The 21,526-nt window shown below is 40.9% G+C and overlaps 1 pseudogene; it reads left to right on the top strand.

The window, feature by feature from the left end:
• The first annotated feature begins 4,173 nt into the window (after positions 1-4,173).
• Positions 4,174-6,329, top strand: LOC141013540 (uncharacterized; annotated as a pseudogene).
• Positions 6,330-21,526: the final 15,197 nt, after the last annotated feature.

Below are 21,526 nucleotides of genomic sequence, written 5' to 3'. Positions count from 1 at the left end.
CCATAGCAGGAGCCCCGTCTGTCACGATTAGGTTAACCCTCTCAAATGATAATGAATGCAACTGAAACAACTTTTCCAGTTTCGCAAATATAGCATCTCCAGTGGTGTGCCCTTCTAATGGAATTAGAGACAGCAGCTCTTCCTTGAAATCCTTCCCATCAAAGTATCTCACATAAACGCACAACTGGGCTACATCTGTGTTGTCAGTGCTCTCATCAATGGCTAAGGAAAAGTAGTTTGCGTGACTGACACCGTCGACAATTGCACCCTGCACCGCATCAGACAGCGCTTCTATGCGGCGGGCAGCGGACCTCGCAGAGAGCGACATCTGTTTCACTGACCCGATCACATCATCCATCGACTTGTTGGTATCAAGTTCCTCCAAAACTGTCACCATCATCTCCTTGAAGACCTCTGCGTCAGTGAATGGCTTGTTGTGCTTTGCAAGCACCCAGGACACTTTCAGAGATGCACTAGTTACCTTCTGTTGGGATGTGAGGCCTTGCACCAGGATCCTGTTGCTGTGTGCATAAGCACCTTTCAGGGCTTCGATTTTGCGCTTTCGTGCCTCTGTCTTCTGAGGGAACGCAACCTTGAAATTAGCATGCTTCGTTTCGTGGTGCCGTCTAATATTGTACTCTTTCCATGCAGAGACACCCTCATTACAGATCAGGCATGTGGGCTTTGCATTAATAAAACTGGGGAGGATGAAGGCATAGTTCTCTGTCCATTCATCATGAAAGATCCTGTTTTCGCTGTTAACTTTTCTCTTGAGATTTTTTGATAGTGCCATTTTTCGGACAGCTAACAGCAACAAGTGGAAATGTTTCTTTGTTTTTTTTTTAACAAACAGGCATATAATTAATAGCGCCCCCAATGGTCAGTCCACAAATTTAACCTACATCAGCCCGCTTGAATGTCTCAGTGCGTCTGCTCTGTCATTTCAAGAGCGCCTATCATTTTCATTATCACCCCTCCTCCCCTATTAATTCATTATATTAGCCATTGTTTTGGTTGTGGCCCGCCATGTATGGCTTGGAAAATATCTGGCCCGAGGCCAAACTTAATTGCCGACCCCTGTACTAATGGTACCTGTAATGGACAGTTGATAAGCTAATGAGCGATATAATGTGAGACAATTATCCTACCCTTTTTGTCCAGTAATAGCCATACCTAATGGAGATTTGATGGGCTAAAGATTTGTAGCATATGGGCTTATTATGTTAGCTCCATATCTTTCTCAGACAATGTCCAGTGTACTATATCTTTCAACTAGTTGTTAAACTAAGGTTCAACAGCACATGGTGCAGCACAAACTGCTGTCACAGTGAAAACGGATTCTGTGTTAACACACTGACACTTTTGAATCACACTTTTCATAATTTTGCAGTTAGGTCTGATTGTTCCTATTTGTGGCAAAATGTGACTCAAGTTCACCCAAAAATGAAAATGTAGTAAGTATCTACTAACCCCCATCCTGAAAAAACATTCTGGAGCCTCAAAGCAAAACAGCATTGCAGCATTATCCTAAACAACTGAAGAAGCTGGGGAATTGTTTTGAAATGTCAAATAATAACAGAAAAAAACAACAAAATGGCTCCATACAGTTCAACCTAACCTGACCTAAGTCTCTGGAAGCACAAGGATCCAAAACTGAGATGGAGAGATGTTATTAGGACCCTTAGCAATCTTCACTGTAGCTGCTAAGCTAAGATTGTACATCTTGTTTGAGGTGGCTGCACACGCTTGACAGCACTTCAAGGACGTAAGAAATTTATTTTCAAATCAATTTTGGATCATGGGGCTTCCTCTTTGTTTTGAGGACCAGACCAAGCACTCTAATAAGGCTATCCACATTAGCTGAATTTTTTAATGTATTTTCTTATTCACTTAAGATAGACACGCATTTGAATGCAAGTTGTGCTCAGGAGTAAAAAACAATTTTCTACTTTTACCTAGAGATGTTCCTATAACATTTTTTCCTTCCTGATACCGATACTTGGGCTTTGGGTTTCGGCCGATAGTGAGTACCGATCCGATACCAGTGCGTGTTAAAAACAAACAAGAAAAGAATAACAGCTGTATATCCTACTAACCCTATATGGATGTGATATGATTGCTATCATTGTTGTATGGCCTGGTTCAGGTAAAACCTTGCAGAGAATGATCGCCATACATCATTCTTTCTTTCTTTCAAAACCAGAAATACAGTTGAGTGCACCTTTGCAGTACTGAAGAGGAGCTTCCAATGTCTCCATGGAGCTCTTTGGATGTCATCATCAAGGGTCTGCAAAAATCATCTATGCCTGTGTTGTTCTCCCTGACATGACAAGGTACTGACCTAGTAGTCGTAACCAACGGGGAGGCAGGGCTGACACGGGAAAATGAGCCAGAGATGAAAAAAGGAGCTGGTCACCACGTCTCTCAGGAACTGGTGGAGAGCATCTCTGAATGATGGCCACAGAATGTAATACGATTCTTATGCAATCCATGTTTATATTTCTTGCATTTTAATTTATAGTTAAAGACCTACACACACACACACACACACACACACTGCAACATATTAATCACAATTGATCAATTTTATTGACTTTATACTGCATCGTTATTTTTCTGTTATTATTATAACAAAAACCTCAGTGTGTTCAGCATGATCCAAGTACAATGGTTTCAATATTAACAAGATCATTTTCTTTTATTTCAGTGTGAGAGTCTCTGGATTTCCATTTTTAGTTGTTTTTTAATTTTTTTTGTTTTCTTTCTTTGTTCAATTATGTTCCACCAAGATTTCTGTACTGCCGCTACAAGCCCATGGCCAGAGTCACTTTTTGGGCATTAACTTTAGGGATGCTATCAGCACTGTCCTTGTTGTGCAAAGCTAAAAATTAAAAAAAACAAAACAAAAAAAACGTAAATTAAACATATAAAAAACAAAAATGGAATGTATACCTGCAGTCCGCTTTAATTCAATCAACCCTCATCCAACATCAAACTGGATAGCCCTGCGTCACATATGTTTTAGGTTCTACATCAAATTGTACTCGCACATAGATACCAGCAGTCTAAATACACCTGATTTTTTGCATCAAAATCCATGCATTAGCAAAACAATTCTGGATCAGTCCCTTTATCCAGATCCGCGCCAAAAGTTAACAAGGTCTGTCCTCCGTCCAAGCGTCATTAAATCTGTTCAGTAGATTATGTGTAAACCTGCTGAAGAACCAACCAATGGACACGGAAGAAAGAATAACCTCCTTGGCAGAGGTAATAACATGATGTTAAACAGACACACACAAATCTGCCAACAGGCTTCAGTTACTGGTGGTAGCAATGTTAAAAAACTGCTGTCTCACCTGCAGCAATGAGATCAGTGCCGTCTCAATGGTCAAAGGTAATCATCTTTAAAGTTTCTAGTGACCATTGGATTTATGCAGTTTACTTTTTCAGTTTTCTCCCAGACATGGTGTTGCTTCAGTTTTTCCTGTAGTTGATAAAAACTAAGTAGCACGCTTTCCAGCGTTGTCAATCTGCTGTTTCATCTGCCATTTTCTTCTCTTCTCTGAAACATCTCAGTTCTTTTTTTTTTTTCAATTGTGCCATAGGCTATATTAGCCTAAGTCTTACCTTACCATTCACTTGTCAGGAAGCTTTGTGACATGTACATTTATGTATCTATAGCAGGTTGACTTAAAGGTATATTTAAGGCAAATCCTTGAGCTATTTGAATGTACAGTAACTAACCCCTAGTTCCCCCTGAATGCAATGAAGATCAGCTGTCCCCCAGTCTTTACTCTGCTATTAATATGGCTCTTCCCGTGTGTTGCTTTCATTTGTTGTTTAGTTTTTTATTATCTTTATCTGATACTATTCCAAACAAAATTGTTCATAAATCCACTCACAGACACAACTGACTTTATGGAGTTATTATAACTAAGGTTCAGGAACCGGACCACGCCGCTCCTCCTCGCTGATCTGCCACCCAGGCCCAGCCAATCCAACCACCTGCATCTCATCAACCTAACCACCTGTGTCTCATTAACTCAACCACCTACGTTAACCTGATTCAATCACATGTGAAACTTATATAGGCAAGCCTAACCAGTGCTCTCCTGTTTGTCTCAAGTTCTGACATCGCCTAACTGGACAATCTTATACCTTACCGCCTTCATAATGGACCTGGAGCTGCTCCTCAACCCTTCAGACGACGATCTCTTCGCCGAGCGCTGTATCCAAGTCTCCCCAGTCCGTGATCGCCTCCACTCCGCCACCATGTCTGCGCTCCACCATCCACGTCCACCAGCAGTGCCAGCACATCGTCCATTATTCCACATCCAGCAGCTCCAGCCAAGCATCACCAATGCCACCTCATCCACGCAGGGGTCATAGCCCTCCACACCGCGATCCAGGTGATAGCCGGGCTTCCAGACACCGCGGGTCCGACCGGCCAGCCCCCAGGTGCTCAACCCGCGGCCACACAGCCGCCAGCCTGAGACTCCCAGCTACCCATTCCAGGCAACCACCGCTAACCATGCCACTGCACATGTACCCCTCCCACCTCCCTCTCCCAACGCCCAACTGTATTTTCTGTTCCCACAGTGCCCTCCACCATCAGCTCTGCCGCTCCGCCCACCATCAACCCCACAACCATCGGCAACTTCACCTTGGATTCGGCCACCCCTCCAACCCGCCCCCTTCAGCCGCACGACCCTCACCTATTTCAACTTTCCTCAGGCAGCAGATTCTCTCAGGTACTTACATTGACCTCACCCAACTTTTCCAACCATCTAATAGCCCCGCCGCCACACCCAGGGAGCTCCCCACACCCTCCAGCACAGCCCAGCCCAGGCACCCCCCGCCGTCATGTTCCCAGGAACTCACTCCGGTCGAGTTCGCATTCGCTTTCTCCCTTTACCGGGACTCACTCTGCTCTGTCTTCCCCAGCCGCAGGGCCAGGTCCAAGATGGTGGAGAGATAGAAGTCCATCTCTTCGGCGGCACAGGTTTCTATACTTAGCACGTCCTCCTCTCCTCCCAAGCCGCAGGCCGCCTACACCAATTCAATCAGGGCACATATTGGGGCTCTACTGCTGCGTGTTCCCTCCCTCCTGTGCAAACTTTGCAGAGCTCCCTCACACCCAGCCACTGGATTTCTCCATGCATTACACCACCATCACCCATGCCATCAACCTCATCTGCCTTGCCGGCCATGGCGCCTGGCTGGCAAAGGCAGATATCACCAGCGCATTCAAGTCTTGCCCCCAGATTTTTGGAAATTTTTTGGCGTATCGTGAAGAGGCCACTTTTACTTTGCAGTCCGCTTCACCTTCGGATGCAGAAGCAGCCCAAGAATATTTGACCCCTCCAAAGCCCTCTGCTGGATTCTCCTCAACAATAACAACCTGCCTCATGTCATCCACCTCCTGGACGACTTTCTCACAGTCACTCCACCATCCTCCCCCCCAGCACAAGGCCTCTCCACCCTCAAATCAACATTCTGCCAACTCGGTGTTCCCCTTTCTGCCGAAAAGACAACAGGACCCAGCATGTCCCTTGAATTCCAGTTTGCTCACCTTCCAAGCCTGCCTGCCAACCGACAAGCTACTACGTACATCCCTGTTCATTTCCAACTACCTCCTCGCCCACTGCTGCACCAAGTGCCAGCTTCTCTCCCTGCTCAGACACCTCAACTACGCCATCCGCATCATCCAGGGCCGATCCTTCATCTCCCACCTACTATCCCTGTCTTCCGCCATTCCGTCCCTCCACGATCACATCGACCTGGATGATTCCTGCAAAATGGAGCTGAGAATGTGGCGTGATTTTCTGTCCGCATGGAACAGCATTTCCTTCTTTTATGATGACCGGATCACCCAACCAGAAGATATCCAGCTGTATACAGACGCTGCAACCTCGACAGGTTTTGGTGGCTACTGCGGCGGCAGATGGTTCACCTCCATGTGGCCCCCGGAACTGTCCTCACTCTCCCCTTCCTCTGCCCTCTACAAAATTTACCCGGTCATAATTGCTGCTTTTCTTTGGGGGCATGAATGGTCCAGAAAAGTCATCCTCATCCACTCCAACAACCTCACAGCCGTCAACATCATCAACAAAGGCTGCTCACAATCACTGGACATCACGCAATTCATCCGTCGCCTCACCCTAGTCTCAGCCAAGCAATAATTCATAATCCGCGCAGCCCACATTCCCGGCCACCTAAACCGCATTGCTGATTCACTCTCCCGGTTCTGGTTTCAGAAGTCCTTGGCAGCAGACTCGGACCCTCACCCTACACCAGTCCCACCATTTTCGGCCACCAATTACACATAAACCCCTATCTCCTCCACCTCGTCGTCTCATCCCAGCAAGCCATCCTGGACAGCCTGTCACCCAAAACCCTTTCATCATACTACACTGGATGGTGCTGTTTCAAGTCACTCCATACCCTTCACAACCTCCCTTTCCCCTCCATCGACATTGTAACAATGACCAGTTTCATCACCCACGCCCATACGGTCCCCAAAATCAAAACATCCACTATCCAAGTATATCTCTGTGGCATTAACTTCTTCATCAAACTGCTCTCTGGAGCTCCAGCCCCCTCCATTTCACATCCCCACGTCTCCATGCTGATCAAAGGCCTACAAAAGGCAGAACCCCAGCTTGCACTAAAACGCCTACCTTTGACCACAGACCTCCTCACCCGCTGCATCCTAACCCTCAGCTCAGGATACTCATCCCCATTCATCGACTTGACCCTCGAATCAATGTTCCTCCTGGCATTCTTCAGCTTCCTGTGATGCTCAGAATTCACTTCCACTCACGACCCCTCTCAACACGCAACCCTCTCGGACATCTCCATCCACTCCCCCCTTCCTTCATCCACCTAACTGTCCCATCGAGATGTACCCCCATTCTGAGTATCAACCTCCCTGGTTCCCAGATGGTCCAGCCAATCTGCAACCCTACTCAAACCCCCCTCTTCAATCACCTAACTCGACCCCCTAAACTGTGGCGTGGTCTTGTTAGTGAAGAGTAACAATTGCACATTATCAGTTAGTTTGGATGCTATTTTTGTTAACAAATCTGACTACTCAATTCTCCTTACAATGGTGTGTTCCCCATGTTTCCGTATTGGGTCCCAACAGGTATTCCCAAAAATCTGGGGGCAAGACTTAAGTCCATATTACACAAACTGTTTGTTCCTGTCATGGGGAGCAATGCAATTAAGGGTACATTTCTTGCTTTCGTCTGCACTTCAGTGTGATAAACAAAAGTATTGTGTTAGTAATACATTTTGGCCTTCAGAATAGCCTTGACACACAGCCCAAATGATTTTAATTGGCAATGCTTAGCTGAAGGAAAATCAAGGTGTATATTATTAGATTCAGTTTAATTAACCCTAATGAAGAGTGCAGGCGCTTGGTACTTTTGAAGAGACAGAAAATGTATGTTTAGCACCTCAAGGATTATGTGGTCGTGCGATTATAACAATGTCAAAGAGCTTTTAGAGCTTTGTGGTGACATGACTCTTGGATACAACATTGCAGGTAGCCTGAAGACACAAAAGCACAAATTACAAATGCAATCAGATCAATCGACTGCATCAACAGAAGAAATGCCAAGGTATGAGAATGCCAAGGTAAACAGAAATCATTACAATCCATCAAAGCCCAAATATTCCCACAGACAGCAGTGTGAAACAGGCTGCAGGCCGGATCAGTGTGTGATGTTTGGCTGCTCTGTGAGATAATTAACTTTGCAGTACTGTGTGTTGTTATTCTTACCCATGTGTCTGTGCCCATATTACAGGCTTGTGTAATACAGGCTTGTGCCATACAATATCGGCTTAACCCAAAACCCGACCCATATTTCATATTTACATTATCCAGTGTTTCAAGTTAACTCTCTACACTGTATCGGTATTGGTATGCCATATCGGTTTTCTGGTTACTCTTGCTAGCTAGCTACAGGTCTGCAACAAAAACGCCATGCTTTCATCATCAAGAATGCACATTTTTAATAGGCTGCTGCTTACAGAACAGGACCATAGATCTGTATGACAGGAGTGCTTTGCAGGTTTGAAAACACATTCAGGACTATTTTTCATGATTTATTAATTGTCTTTTGTGCATATATTGTAGCTACCAGGTGCTGCAGAGTTATAACCTTTACCCACAAACAAAAAAAAAACCTAAATGCTGTAGGCTACATCTTATTTAGAATGATGACAAGACAGTTTATGTTTAATTTTTTTTTAATGATTTAACAAAGAAATGTTATCATAGAAGTATAAAAATATCACCTTAATGAAAAAAGTAAAGACTGTCCACGCATGTGTGTATTTTTTCATTTTTTAATCATTAAATATTTATATTATCAAATATTGGATGTGTAACATTAGGCATTTTAAAAAAGCAATCAAACATTAATATATCTCACATCTGAACATATCAAACTGAAACATATCAAACTTTCTTTGACAAGTTTTCCGATTAGAGCAAGCAATGCTTGCCCTTGCTGTTGCTGCTGCTGAAGAAGCATTGCTTGCGTCGCCTGCATTTGGACCTACTGTTGCTACATCATCTGCATCATGCTGACCACCTGCTGCTGTCGCTCTTGTGCCCTACTTGTTTGCTCTTCCATCTCTTGCTTTTTCAACTCCAACTCTTTCTCTGTCAGCTTTGCTTCTCTCCCTCAAAAATGCAATTGTGTCACTTCAACTTCTCCTTCGCTTGCTGCCGCTCTCTTCACCTCTTCATTTGGTCTGACCCACCCTCTCCATGGCTCTTTTCTTTGCTTCTTCTGCCTTGGTCTGGTCTGCTTCAATCTTTCCCTTGTTGTCATGTTGTTCTGATATCTCTTCAATTAAGTGACCTAATTCTAGCAGTTCACCAGTATCACCAGCACCAGTATTTCCCTTGCTAAGAGGACATCATGTTTATCTGTCCATTCCATGGGGGCTCTAGACACATGAGTAACTAGTTAGAAAATGTTAAATCATATATGCATTAAACTTCAAAATTCTAGACTATAATCCCAAAATAAAACATAGGCTTGCATTTTTCTGAAACATGCATTTGTGCACAATAGGTTCTTTTACATTTGATACATTAAGTAGGCTTTATTTTGATGCTAATATGAGGTTTTGAATGGGGGACTTACTTGTAGCAGCTGTATTTCTCTGCTCTGGTATGTCACTTTTACTTGAGTATAACATCTGAGTACTTAGTCCACCACTGACTTTTTGTGAGCCAAACCCAGTAGACAATTATTTTTTTTAACAGAAGGACAGTACTGAGAGACGTAATTTCAAATCCAACTGCTACTAATGTTTTCAGCACCACGGGCAGCACAATTGATCAGTACACACTAAAGTTAGGCTGTGTCGAGATCAAATTGAGCATGTGCAAAATGTTTTTTTTTTAATGTTCTCTAGTCATTAGCAAGCCATGGAAGCTGACAGCAAATCTCCTTGCAATGTGGGTGCTCAGATGTCACTCAACTGATACCCTAGAAATACACCTGTTCGAATGGAAAAACTATGTATCAGTTTTGAAATACTCCCTTACACAAAAAGTAAGAAGCGTTCATTATTAAGAATTTGACAACAAATAAAATAACATAATTGATACAATACATACTTTATTAAAAAAAGAACACATCAAGGAGAAACATAGATCATGTTGGCTGGTGTGCATGTACTAACAGCACTATACACAGTATTACCTGATTCTTAGGCAGCACTCGTATCTACAGCTGTAACCTTGGTGCAGTGACCCAATGAGACTAGGAAGAGCTCTGCTTATTACTGAGGCAAGACACACAGTAAGGGCAGAGAGCTCAAGCTCTCTCCTTCATCCCCAGCAGTGGCCTTGATATGGTCATCACACGCACCAATGGGAATCCTGCTGAATAGGAATATGTATTTTGGGGAGTCAACCTCAGAAACTAGAATCTTTTTCCCATTCTGTGTAACCGCTCATCTTCCTTCTATCAAATCTTAATATTTGCCATTGCAGAAAGGGGCTACACTGCAAAAACATGCATCAAAAGACAACACACATGGTTGTGTTGGCTGCATTTTGACACATGTTGTGAAGTTTTTAGCCCAATATGTGTGTGTGTGTGTGTGTGTGTGTGTGTGTGTGTGAGGGGTTATCAGATTATGGTAGATTATTTCTTTGCTGTGACAATGCTTCTTGGCAATAAATCTTATACCGTTGGAAAGCCTGTTATTTCCCTTTTAAATGGTGCCACATTTGCAGAGCAGAGCCAAATTGTACATCCCTTAAGCGCCATGTGTGGAAACCAGTTGCAATGGTATATCTCTCCACCAAGAGGAGCAGTGATGATGGAAGCTGAAGTGTGAAATCAGCTGTTCTTACTGTATCATGGGCATACAATATTTGACATCTGTGAGAGAGTGTGATTCCCACACAAAGCATATTTTTTTGTGATAATTAGGCTACCATATCATGAGGTCATCAATATTATACTTCAGCTTTTTGTTTTTCAACAGTTCTGTATGAAAGTGAAAGTAATATGGCTGGGGAATTAATGATTTAAAAACTGATTTTGATTTTAAAACTGTGTGCAGCACTCGTCTGACTTTGGATTTTGTAAATTATTACATTGATCTTTTTTTCAATATATTTTGACTTTTGGACTTTTCAATGCTCTGAAATTATTAGAAATGTTCAGATTACACGAGTCAGAAGCAATCCTAGGCAAAAACAAAACAAAGAAAACATTTTTTTCCCCGTTTTTCTGCAAATGTGGAAGGCACATTAGAGCAATTTTTGGTGAAGCGATGATGATATGTAGTCACTGTTGACTCAGCCTTGAATGCTCCAGAGATTGTGGGATTTCCCAAAATGAATAAATACTGCGCATATAAACACAGAAATGCTTAGCTAGCTCAAGGTTGTTAAAAGTAACATACCTACAGAAAAAAAAAAAAAAAAAAAACATTCCACAGACAGTTTAGGCTACTACATATCTGCAAATGTCACATGAAGTAATTTCAGAGTGTTGAAAAGTCCAAAAGTTGAATTGTCGATGTAATAATTTCCAAAATCCACAATGTGTTTTTACCTAACAAAATATTCTGCTTCAGTCCTTATTTGTTGGTGTTTAGCCTTTCAAAAACAACATTTTCACTGTGGCAAAAAACAGTTTGACAGCATCCAAGACAGCAACATCAAATATGGAGGAAACACCAGACTCTAATCAATTTAAAATGGCCATTCCTACTGATTTTCATCAAATACAACTTATTAACAGATGTAGCAAAAAGAGTTACTTGCATGTGAGAGGTGCTAGAGAGGACTGTAGAAAGACAACATTCAACAACCACATTGTTTTAAAAAATGTAAAAAAAAAAAAAAAAGGAAAAAAAAGAAAAAAGTTGACTTAAGTAGCTGCTTTCTGGCATTGAAGCCACATTGTGTTAGTGTTAACCTTGCTGCCATGGCTAAGAACACTAGAACAGTTTTAAGTTGGTTAAAAACATACATAATATAACAGCCGATGACAACATTGAATATGACTAAATCATGTGACCCAAATGATGCACAACATCACTAACTACAGTTAGTTGTGATTTTACAGAAAAAACCTTTATAATTCAGTTAATTACATTAAAAGGTCAACATTAAAGCACCATTCCAAATTTTGTTATAAGATTTGCTAGATATTTCAGTGGGTACGATGAAACTTTGACCAGCTGGTGGTGTGTGTATGGAGGTGGTGGCAGAACCCTGCCTCAAGCATGCCTCATATGTGGCTAGACTCACCAAGGGAAGAGCTAATTTCCACAATGTTTCATTTAAACTGAAATGAGAAAAAAGGAATGGAAAATCAATAATTAAGTCTAGCACTCAGGTTTCCTTTCACATTTTTTTTTCCATGCTGAATGCCCTTTTAAGGCAATTAAGGATCTGTGTTCCTCTTTCTTGTACTCAGGCTCACTGGCTGCATTCACAGGGATAGTTTTTATTCTTTTTTGTACCAAAAACAATTGAGAATGTATGAGAATAAAATGGTTGTTGAGGATTCCACTCAATCTGTCTGGAAATTCTGAACTTCTGAGTTGAACCCTTAGACACAAGCCATGAGAATATGTTTGGAGAGACTCAATAAGGAAATGCTTTTCTTTCATCTGATCATTCACTGGTGCATTGTGTATAAGTTTAATCACATAGTTCTCTACTTCTGTAGTTGTTCAGGCATGGTGGAGAAGTGATAAGGTGTTGGTCTGGTAAACCAAAGATGATGGGTTTGATGGATGGGTCTTGGCCCAAAATAGACCCTGTTAAACTTTGTTGCGGATCAGGATAAATGGATGGATCCATGGATCTCTTCTCCCTTTCCCAAAGTGAGATAATACATTGTTCAACAATTTTGTTTATTTTTCAGGGAATAATGCATTGATCATGATGAAAAAAATAAGTCCTATTATAGCTTTAGCTATTATTATGGTTAAATAGTTATGCATGGTTTAAAATTTAGGGCGATACATGACTATCAACATTGATATTGCATGAGACTTGATTGAATTAAAGGGGAGTGTTGGGCCTCGGCTGAGGTATGCTCTCTACTGAGTCCCATTCTAGTTTCATACTGTGAACTTTGGCACATTCCTTGCACAGAATTATGCACATTGCATCAACTTCTGTATAGCTCTATTCTTTTAAAAAGCAAAGTTTTTACATAATTTGTTGTTTTTCACATTTTTTATTGTACATTTTTCTATTTTGTATTTATGATTCCTGACTTTCATTCATTTTTCAGACAAATAAAGACATGGTGATATAATACAACAGCACCACTAAAGCAGGCTTGACATCAATACTGCATCAGTAGTTGTTTTAGAAAGGTAACCAATCAATCATATCAGCGAGATAAGGACAGAAACACACCTAGGTAGGGAGTCAATGAAAGAGAGAGAATGAAAAGGGGACAAGACATGAGATTAAAATTGAAAGCACGGGTGCCATTGCTTCGACGGTGTACAAGTTTGCCAAATTTGATGGAACATACGCTGTCGAAAATCCCCCAGACCATTACAACAAGTGTTTTAGCCAATCAATCATCCATGGTGTCTCTCAACTGCAGACAAACTTGATTTTTTATTTTGAGACAAAATTAAGAGCAAAGGGAGGGGTGATCAATGATTGAGGGCACTATCCAAGGTAGGGACAAGATTACAGATGCCTTCATCATTCATAGTTACACATCAGCTGAGACAGACAATAAATGCTGACTTTCTGTTCTCGTCCCTTATTTATTAATCTGTTGATACTCAGCAACCACTTAACCACATCATTATGAGCACCAAAGTAGGACACAAAGTCCAACAGGGTGTCCAAAAAGTCTGAAAGTTTAATTCAATGCCCCATGCTGAAGCTGATAAACAAAAACAAATAACCCTTATATATAAAAGACAATACATAAATGTTGTCTTTTTTAATCCAAAGAGGATGCAGGGTAAGTAATGTACAGAGTAGATCTATATGCTGTGGTAAAAACGGCATTTTAATTCTGTTGGACTTTAAAGTAACTTTATGTAACTATTTTTGCATTACAATAAGAGCTTCAAGAGTTGTCTGGTTTTCCCTCTAATGTCCTGCCTCAACTCTCTGCGATTTAGAGTTTCCTGAAGGCAAAGTGTAATTGCTGCGTGCTGTCGCTGCAAGTTAGCTCTGTTAGCTCACACTACAGGACTCCAAACCAACTTTGAAATCAGGTTTTATCACACACATAAGGAGAATTTTCCCAGATGTTCTTGTCCCTAATCTCAAACCTGCTCACTACAAGACTTGAAAATAACGGCGCATCACACACTATAGGATATTATTAAGATTATCGTGCCAGAGGACAAATTGTTGTTGTTGTAAGTCTGGGTGATAAAATGTTTGGGAAGACAAGGGATGTCTATTCTTTAATGATAACAGGAGGTCTGATGTCTGTTTTATTATCTGTCAACAGTTGTATGTTAGCTAACGTTAGCCTTAAAGGCTAGGGTTGTTTACTGTTGCTTGGCAACACTGTCAGCTGCTCTGGGATATCTCTCTCATTGGCTATTATGTAAGCACTGACGTATGGACCATCACAGTCATCCAGATTTTGAGTTCCTAGATATCTAACATGTTTGATTTTCATTGGTTCAGCCCCAGTGAGTCTGGAGAAGTTCAGGAGCTTTGAGACTGGATCTGTACGCCGCTCACATCACCAGATAATCTGGGCTGACCTTCGAGACTGACCAAGCTCACCACCCAGATTTCCCCTCTGGATTGTCGGCAGAGGCATATCAGGGTTAAATCCAGCCCGATAGTCCTGTAATGTGAGCTTGGCCTTAACTGACTCTGCTTGAAGCACCTCCAGAGAGCTTTGGACCACCAGGAGGAGGAAGTTTTCGGGTGGGTTGGAATGGGTACCAGAAGCAGAGTGGGGGGAGTGGGCAACAAGGGGAGAACGTTGAAAGAGGAGGCTGAGACAAGAAAAGAGAAAATGACAGAGCAAGAGACAAGCAGAGCTGAACTTGTTGCGGTTGAATAGTCAGTAATATTAGCTGGCTTGGTGGGTTACATGTCTTGTATTGCTGCACTTGCTTGATGTTTGGCATGTAATCCAATTTCAATAGTGGTATAGATGGCAGTACGTTAAAGCCAGGGGATATTCTCTGGTAAAAGAGATTCTGAATCTTAATAAGAATATTCCTGCTAATTGTCTCTGGGTCAGGTTATCAGGAGTCAACCGATATTGCTTTTTCTGGGCCGATACTGATTATTAGAAATCATGGAGACTGAAAACCGATATTTGGGGCCAATATTAATTTCCAGAAAAAATGAAACTCTTTGTGTCAAAATTTCGAACAACCAGTGATTTTCAGGTACTTTACTTCAGTATTTTCATTTTCTGCTACTTTATTCTTCCACACTGCTACATTTAATTGATACATTTAGTTACTAGTTACTTTGCAGATTCTGATTGTGCAGTGTTTATAGGCTGTGATGTGTTACCAATCTGATATTTTTGTGGGTGCGACATTGTGTGAGAGAACGCTACACCAGAGCCAAGTAGGCACATTTTTAAATTAGTTTAGTTTTTCTGCAGTCTGACAGAAAAATCATCAATACTGATAATCAGAAAAGTTATGCCACGGCCGATAGTCATTCTACCCCTAGTTGTGGGTTCTCCTCCTAATTCTGTGTGTTGGTATAGACAAGGTGCATCAAATGGTCCCTTTCATGATTCAGTCAAACCTGGTATCAATGTGGGATATCTCTAGATATGTTATCTGGATAATGACATCTTAGACATGGGTCATTGCATTTACTCCTGGTTAAAATGAGAGTTCATGTTATTTTAATTGTGCCCACATTGTAATTTGTTACAATGGCAGTTGCAGTTGTAGTTGTGAAAGTTAAGCACGGCAGGACGACTTGTCAATGGACATGGTGCTTCCCAGTTCAAGTTATTTACAAGCAGTCATCTAAATAAAACCATGTGTAAAAACTAATGAATCTTCAGTTTCACAATCTCACATTTTAAATGAATTTCTAGAAAATAAGCAAAAGAATGTGCGTTTCCATACAGTGCTGTTATATGAACATTAGGAGGTGGTGAAACAAATGCAGAAGAAGTGGCAGAAGACAGCAGCAGTCAAACCTCAAACAATGAAAAACCTTGTAAATGAATGTGTTTTATGTATTAGTTTAAAGAGAGTTACAGTCTCTAATGTTATCCTGTGTAGCCATTGTTGTCTCCTCAGTGGAGCAGCTGTAGTGGACTTGCTTCATATGGGCTTGCTGTGTTTAAATTGCACTTTTTGCCATTTTGTTTTAATGATAACCAACTTTTCACCTCAGCCGCATTTAAAAACTTGTGATATTTCAAGAGTTTGTTTTTTCAGTTTTGCTGTTTCCACTCAGTTTTATTAATGTGAAAATGAAAATGTGCGTAAAAACAAATAGAAATGCACTTATACACATCTGAAACATGACAAGAGTCCCCAACTAGACACTGTTTTTTTTAAGGGGGTACAAGCCAAAATGGTTGGGAGTCATTGGTTTTAATCTTGAAAAAATGTTTGTAATTGGAAAAATGTGTCATGTCAACATTTTTAATGTAACAGTATTTGCCAAAAGTTAACAGGATGAGCAGCATGTGTGCAAGGATGAGGCAATGATCCTCTAATATGGTAAACATTATACCAAGGAGTTGATCAAGGGAAAATGGATACAAGATGCTATGCCTCAACACAACGAAGAGATACCTTATCCAATGCCAACCCACTTCCCAGCATAAGGTTCCATGCTGCTGGATATTGGGCTGAGTGGGTCCGTAGTTATGAAGTTTTTTTCACTGTGAATGGATGTAAGGTTTCAGGTCACTCGTGACAACTTTTTCACATCCCTCCCCTTGCTCAAAGCCTTCAGTAAGAAGGGAATTGGTGCCACAGGGACCAAGAGAGCCAAACATGAAAAACTGCTCACTTGAGGACCCAAAGACCATAAAGGCCCATAGAAAGGCAGTGTTTACCACTACTCCCTCTCCTTCAAAGTAGTTGTCATGCAGTGGCATGACAACAATGTGGTGACAGAGCGCTCAAACCGCTAGCCTGTGATGCTCAAGGTTGCTCGGTATACCCAAGAACAGAAAGGATTGAGGTCGACCTACGTCAGAGTGTGAGTTAACACAACAGAACTATGGGAAGAGTTGACAGAATGGACCACAACATAATCCACTACCACTTCAGCATCCATCCACACATCGCCCTGCCAACCAGTGCAACCACACAGCTGTAGGCGACAGAGAATCTCTCATACTGTAACTGAAAAAGAGAGCATTGCTCTGAATTAAAGTGCTCTGCTTATTCAGCTGTGTTGAATTACCACCGCATTGGTGTGAAGGGCTGCAAGTCTGAAAGGGGCTAATGATCTACCAGATACATGCCTTGTAGGTTTTTTCATCACTTAAATAATGACCGTACATTTCCCAAAATATGTAATAACCCTTTAAGCTAAATAAATATGCATATGATCCTATAATAAGGGGTGCGTTGGCCACAATAGGAGTTTGGATTTTGAATTGAGTAAATGGTAAAATTAATGTCCATTAGGGAGCAGAAATTAAATCTAGGCACAAATTAACAAGTGGTTTTATTCCAATATATTGTACTCAGCTAATGGGATTATTTTCCATATCTTTAAAATTTAATTTCACACCAGAGTATTATTGCTTTAATATGCATGGGATCCTCAGATGTGGGCTGTTAGGTTAAACATAAGAATAGAGACATTAATCTTAAAGGTAATTAGCTAATCAATCATCCGCTAGAGGGAAAAGGGGAAGGAGGCTTAACGACGGGGCATGACCCTGAATGGGCTGCACCAGAGGGTGTGTCCGTCTGTATATGTGTGTATACGAGAGTACCATATACTCATGGGAAATGATTGTTAGGAGAATTATGGTTGCCCCAATAATGTAGGCTGCAGCTAATTTAATGGTGGTGTAGAGTGCAGCCACAACATGCAGGGATTTTTCTTTCCTTTTGCTTTGATGATGTTGAAGCCATTTTGCAGTGTGTGCACATGAATGTGTGTAGCTTTTAAGATATATAGAGTTGATATAGGCTCTCTGGTTGGCTGTCATATAATCACATAGGCCTAATCAACTCTAAAACTTGACTTTGTAGTATTTGTACTGGTCACCAGGCATTTTCACTTGTGTCTGTGTTAAACCCAAATCAAACTCATTGCTGGCATCTTATTTAACCAACTAACAGAGGTGACTTTTGCAATTGTGCTTAGTACAACATTATGCTGTGTCACAGACTTCTGGCAATTGTGCGTGTGTGTGTGTTTGCTGAAATGAATTCCCATTTTCATTTTCGCCTCGTAATAAACAATAATAAGCTTTCATAATCCTCACTGCCCCAGCTCATGTTCTCTCTGTCCTCCAACTTCACAACGGCAAACATGCTCACACATGCACACAGACACACACACACACACATTTTGGCAGCAGCAAACTGTGCTGATTATCAGCATTAAGAATAAGAACATCTAAATGGCTAATAAATAAGTACATATAGAGAGACAAAATGGAGAGACAAAATGGAATGGATGACACTAAGCTTCTCTCTTAATATTACACACAAACACAAACACACACACAGACAAAAACACGGACCCACTCTTGAAGTTTCTCACTGTGATTTGTCATTGTCCAAATTTTTAAGAAAAGGTAGTAATTACATTACATTAAATTACAGGTAAACACTGTGAATTTAAAATCCTGTTCACCACATTTGCGCAATGTAAAGTATATCTGTTTTTACGAACTGCATGTCTAATTTCTTTATGTGTAAATTCTAGATAATTATAATGCTGTCTTAAGCAAAGTGTTTTTGATCGTTTTGATAATTCCCTCACTTGCAAGGTTAGCCATTCAGCTAGCCTAGCTCAGCTAGCCTAGCTAAGGTAATGTGACTATGGAGTAAATTCTAAGTTGACTAGCTATTCAAGGTAGTTACTTTTGTCTTGGATCACCACTAGCAATATTAGCTTGCTCAATCTTGTAGTAACTAAGATATCTGCTGAAAATATTTTTTTTCCATGCAGAGATTTAGATATTACATTCACAACTTTTACACTTTTACAGTATTTTAAGCTTGTAGCGCCATCTCACCAGGACAGCTGATGAAAGATGGCAGAGTGTCTAGTAACATCAAAGGTGAGCAGTTTCCATTTGATCCAAAGAATTCCAATAACTCCAGAGTGTTTTAGAGTCCAAAAGTCAAATTTTATTGAAAAGAGATGTTCCAAAATTCACAAATTGTTTTCATATTTTTTAAATATTCTGCTTCAATCCATAGGCTATTTTTTCAGTTTTATTTTTAATAACATTTTCACTGCGGTCACAAAACTGTTTCCTGTCTGGGTGGCTGCAAGGGAGGCATACAGCTGCATTAATGTGGTGGCATAGCACCGTAAATCATGTTCATTAAACTAGGTTAATTTAATAAAAAAACAACAGCTCATTTAATCCTATAAATCAGTTGATATTAATATGTTGGAGAGCTGCAAATGCAGTGGTTAAGTTCAAGTTCTGAAAATGTATTAAATGGCAGAGTAATATGTTTTGTGATGAGTACAGTGAGTTGTAATGCTGATTTAATTGCGTTGGAAATGTTTAGTTAAAAAATAGATCAGATTTTCTATGACTCACTGCTGTGAATTTGTCTGTGCGTGTGTGTGTGTGTATGTGCATGTAGCCCATCTTTATTTGTATAGCACCAATTGACAACAAAAGTCATTTCATGACACTTTCCAAATTTAGCAGATCTAAACCGTACTCCTTGATTAATTATTTACAGAGACCCAACATTTTCTCCATGAGCAAGCACTTGGCACTAGGTGACCACTGCCTCTGGCTTCCTGTTTAAAACTGGGTTGGTGGCATAAAAATAGTTTATTTGTAATAGTACATGGAAATGTATCAACCAAGCCAAGTCTTCTCAGCTTTTTTGAATTCAAGTCCAAAGTTAAGTCGAGTCATCAGGCATTTCAAGTGAGTCTGACTCATGACCAGTGCAGCAGTGCAGCTGCATCTGTTAATATTGAAGTCGAGCCTAGGTCTCATGTAGCTTTGGTGTGAGTTTCTAAAAGCTCATCAAATGGCTGTGTGTGACAGTAGTGCTGTGGATGAATAGATGCAGTATAAAAACTTGTGAAAGGCAGCTTTTGTTGTTGTTGTGGTGCTGACATGCTGCATATACTATGAGTCCAGTGTGGAGAAAGAGTTGGCCTTGATATTTCTCCCCACACTGACATATCTCCACAATTCCTCACTCATGTGACAACGTATGTTCCCATCAATGTTCTGAGTTCTTTTAAGCACTTAACGAACATACATTTTGATCTCATCCAGCTAAGACATCCACATACCTCAGGCTCGAACATGTGGCTGGTTACCTCTCAGACCCTGGTGAATCAGCCCACGTTTCCAGGCCAGATGCATGTGCTTCGATTCCTTTGACACCTGCAATATTTATTACACACTTTTCTCCATCTCAATATTTGATGTTACCTTAATGCCCCACGATGATGAGCTTTCAGAAGTTGCCAGGTAGTCTGCTAAGCGGCTGTGAATAATTGAAAAAGGTGGGACCAAATTAAAGTCTCTCACTTTCCTTTTGTCTTTTTTTTATCATTCTCTTTTCATTAAAGTGCTATACAGAGTACAACACTTCTTTTGCAGATAATCAAGTATTTTAGTCTTTTCATACACTTATATTTGTCTACAGTTCATCTTTAATGGCCTGTGTTGCTTGTGGTTTGAGCTGTAATCTTCAGCATTCTAGTCACCGCTATGTAGGGCAATGTTCGTACATTGTACACTTAATGATTTTTTTTCAGTTCTGATCCGATTCCCTGGATTTGGTTGTCTGCTGAAACTGATACTTCAACTGATACCTGAGCTCTTTTTTCTTGATTACTATTATCATTATTATTATTAATGATATTGTTATAGCTATTGTTGGTATTATGTGTAAGGTTAGGCCAACAACGTAACATTAAAACCTGGACACAGCGTTGGAGACAAAGCCCCATTCAAGCGAAACAACAGCTCGACTTCCTGGCCATAAAATTAACCCGATCTTCCTTGTTGAGCGGCCCATAGAGCGTGAGCACTAGACACTTCCTCTGAGCAAGCCAGCAAACTTCCAGTTTACCGCCCAGCTAACTTGAATAGAGATACAATGATTTAATTGTGCGGCTCTTCTAGAGTTTTTATTGGACCAAATGGCCCAAATTATGACATCAACATTTCATAGGAGTGGTAACGCTAAAAAAAAATGTTAACCAGGGAAGCTTTAAAGGAGAGACACCTGTGACACCAAATAATGTGACATCCCTATTACTTTATGTGCTGCATGTGTCTGCCACAACAAAAGAGGGAATGACTCAGAGGGGAGTACGTTTGGCTGGCCTATTCTGGTTTGGTCTGGCCAAACTTTTAGGGCATTTGGGCATGGCAAGTTCAACAGCCAGTAACACCGAAATAAGAAAGACATATGATTCAGATATAAGCTCTCGGAAGCTGCCAGCCACCTGGTAGAAGCATCAGGCCAGAGGAGAAATGAATACAAAATCGTTAAATAATCCAAGTAATCCACAAAGAAAGATCACTCCTGTGGATTTGTCCCTCTCTTATGACAAAAAAAATCTTTCAGACATTTTCCAGGTCACTACGATATTAGGGCCTTTCCCTGCTGGGTCTATGAATCTGCTCTATCCACCTCTCTCCGCACCGCTCTCCTTCAAATATAATCACATTTTGTCGAACCAAGTTCTGTCCTTGAAATTACTTTAAGCAGAGTGCTCTAACATTATTAACCTTTCCTGTGCCCCTATTAACCATTTACTTTAAATCCATGTCTCCTAAAAACATGGTTCAGAGAGAAGGTCAGGGTTCAACCTCTTCTGGATTCCAACGTGATAAGGCTAGATAAG

The sequence above is a fragment of the Pagrus major genome, chromosome 18, assembly GCF_040436345.1.
Source record: "Pagrus major chromosome 18, Pma_NU_1.0".
Lineage (NCBI taxonomy): Eukaryota > Metazoa > Chordata > Actinopteri > Spariformes > Sparidae > Pagrus > Pagrus major.
Note: the sequence above shows the minus strand (reverse complement) of the source record. Positions and strands in the feature narration are given on the sequence as shown.